We start from the raw sequence: 3612 nt of genomic DNA on the forward strand, positions 1-3612 counted from the left end.
GCCTGCGTCTCCTCCTTTTTACATACTGTAGATGTTATGTAATGGTAGTGCTGTCCTCTGTGTGATGCCATGTGGATCTATATGTCCATCCACTGTGGATTTTCCACATTTGCTTAAAGGTTATGGGGATGCCCAATTCCGAGTTTGCCGGAAGCTTCAAATGGCCTCTGCTTCCGTCTCTGGGGGTTTAGTGGGATGATTGCCATATACAGCAAATGTATAGGACACAAGCATCTTTGTGAACCCTGTTCAATCAGTGGTGTTCTGCCAAACAGTCATGGGTAAACACTGCAGGCTTTCTCAGTCATTTTCTCTTTGAAAAGTACTATATTCCCAACCAATTTCTTTTTTATGAGTCCTTCTGAAAAACAGTATTTACATATAAATGTGTAAAAAATGAAACCTACTTCTATACCAATACGAAAAAGAAATGTCTCAACTGTGACATCTAGTGGTGGTACAGGTCAAGTCACCTGAATAACTGCTTTGGGACTTGAAAACATTTCATGATTTCTGAAATGGTAAGCAGTGCAGGACAACCTTTTCAGTGGTGTCTTTCACTGAGGGAGAGTCATTTTATACTTGTATTGGGAAATCAGAAAAAGGAAAAACAATGAGTTTTCCACAAAAACACAAATTTTGTCCATCTTAAAGCTTTAGACGTAGACACGACCTAGGTACAGTCTGTGTGGCTTAGCCCCATAGTTTTTACTATGTCGTGTAATGTCAGAATGAGGGCACGCTGAATACTGATCTACAAGTTAATATTTTCAGGAAAATGTACTTAAAGTACAACAGTAGATCTTAAACTGTATGATTAACTGGGAGAAATTTGTGGATTTATAGTCTTGTCTTAAATGGTGATTTAATCTTGGTTCTGGACTGCTCATTCATCATTTTGAAATGTTTTAATATTAGCTTTACACTTAGATGAAGACTGGGTTGACAAACTGTTTCTGAAGCCACTCTAAAAGGGACATGGTACTGAGTCAGACGGCAGCAAAATAAACCTCTAAAAGAGTTAACTAAATATCATAGACAAATACTTGAAATAATTTGACAAAAGTAGTGCATAATTTGCTGAAATAGTTTAAGTAAAGTTACCTGAGCCCTAAGTCACAAACAAAGTGTGAAAATGAAATATTCACTTTATTCAAATTATATTTAATATAAGCACTTTGAAAGTGGGGAATCTGACAGGAATATAGAGCTACTTTAGATAGTGGAATAAGTGACAAGCAACAAAATGAAAGTAGAAGATAAACCACCAAAACGGCTAAATGTCAAATGCAAATACTTGGAAAAAATTTGGTCAGCATGGTGAATAGTTAACTGAAATCGTTAGGATAGACAGTTAATACAGCTAAAATATATGGGTTAGAATAGCTAAACATAATAAATATAGGACATTGTTAGCTTAAAGTATCTGATAAATGGTTGCTAGCTTTAAACTTAGCTGAAAATAGGGTTAGCATAGAGCTACTGAGGCTAATCTGATAGGACTGTGGAGCTACGTCAGATGGATGGGAGCCAATGGTGTGTGTCTACATCTGATGTAGCGATGCGATGGTTAGTTGAGTTACCAGACCAGACAGCAGCCCATAGAGTTCCTTTTATTAGATTAAACCACAACACAGGGAGTAGTGCAGCCATGTCGTCAGGGACACAATACATGCTACAAAAGAATCCTTGTACACGGTTGCCATTGTTTACATTTGGTATCTTGATAGCAGTAATGGGAGTAACAGAGTTTTAATTAGAAACATTATCTGGCCAAAGATGTTCATGTAAAGAAGTTCAGGTTACAAACTCGACGGGGACAAGCCACACTGCTGAGAGATGACGATGGACTGGTGTGACATATACAGCCTCTTTACTGCAGAACCGCATACTGTGGCATCTCATGAAGCCTCCACTCGCTTGTAAAATACTTCCAGTATTAATGCAGGGTGGAAAATGTCAGGGCTTACCAGTGGGCTTACAGGCTATTTCCAAATCATTCTCCGAAGGTACCACACTTCACTGAACTTCTCTACATTGAGTACGCATCGGTACGTGTACAACGTGTGAGAGAAGGGAGTAAAAAAGTACAAAAAGATTGACTGATTGGTAAGAGGGAAATACTTGGAGGGGAGGGCTGAGGGGGTGAGAGGCGAACTGTCCGACCTACTTAGCACATGGCTTTACATTAAGGGCTGTCCTCTAGTAGTTACAGTGTGTAATGAAACCTCATTCACTGCTCCTCATACGACTTTTGCACTCATTTACTTTCACTGAAAAAGACGAACGAGACAGTTAAAAATGCTGCACGGGTCTTATTTCTACTCATCTTTAATGCTCCAGAAGTGTAAAAGAATTGTTGATATGCGGCCTGTGGTTAAACTGGAAAAAAGTGGATGTGATGGTAACATGTAACAAGGCTCTTCAACTGTAGATGAATACTCTTCTTTCTAATCAGATTTTGTTTAACGTCGATCATTCTCCAGTTTGTCCTGATGTTAACATTGGATCTAATTTGCCTCCTGTGTTTTGCTTGAAAAAGAAAATCAGCTAATTTAGCTCTTTCTTTTTGTAATTCATCTCTGTTGGAAAATGGGATCCCCCCGCATTTAACTAATTCGCAATGAGGCGGTGTGTTTGAATGCACGTGGGGGGGGGCAGGGGTTTAGTTCTCAGCAACGTATACCACAGCTAATCTACAAGGAAACATGCTCCCACAGTTAAAGCAGTCAAAAGAAAATGTCTCGACAGATCACAAAATTTACATCCCGTACGACGATAGTTGTAGTGTGACTTTTTTTTTCCTCCTCCCTAGTCGGTCCCCTGGCCCCCCCACCCACCACGCTGCTTTGATAAGGCTTTCTCTGTCTGCAATTACAGGATGCAACATGAGGAGATTTTTAAGGCAGAACCTAAAGGCATGCAAATTAACTACACGTACAGTATTTACCGACAGTACAAGCATGTTTCTGAGGGAAAAGTTGGACAAACGCTAATCCATCTCTCCTAGGGTTAATGTTTCCAGACGATGGATAGGGAGTCTCATTGGAGGCAGATACATTATCATAGGAATTTTGGTTCGGTTGACATTACTCGGTATTATGAAACACACACAGCTAGCGTCAGTAAACTTGGAACAATAAATAGAGTAGCGGCAAATTCAACGTAGCACATCACTGATGCGCAAGCTCCGGTAGGATGAAACTGTATGGAAAGTACTTTGCACACTTCACATTTTGGCAGTTGATCTTTAAATAGTTTAAATATATATATATTCATATTTATATATCTATATATCATCTGTGCGAGGTGTTCATATGTAGTGCTGTTGTGTGTGTGTTTGTGTGCATGTACTGCAAGTGTGTCTGTGGCGTGCACCCGCACTGTCGCACCCGCGCACTGTTGTATGTAGTGTGTAGATCTTTTTATAGCAAATAACATTCTCATGCACACGAGTGTTTCAAACACAAGAAGCAGATCCATTGAAACGTAGTCCAAGCATGTTATTTTTTTTTCTTTTTTTCAGTGGAAATAGCTGCAAACTGAATGGAACATGAAATTCTTTCTGTGCAGTCCGTGGCGGCTGGTGGAGTGCTCCGCTCGCCCTCCGGC

The sequence above is a fragment of the Chelon labrosus genome, assembly GCF_963514085.1.
Source record: "Chelon labrosus genome assembly, chromosome: 14".
NCBI lineage: Eukaryota > Metazoa > Chordata > Actinopteri > Mugiliformes > Mugilidae > Chelon > Chelon labrosus.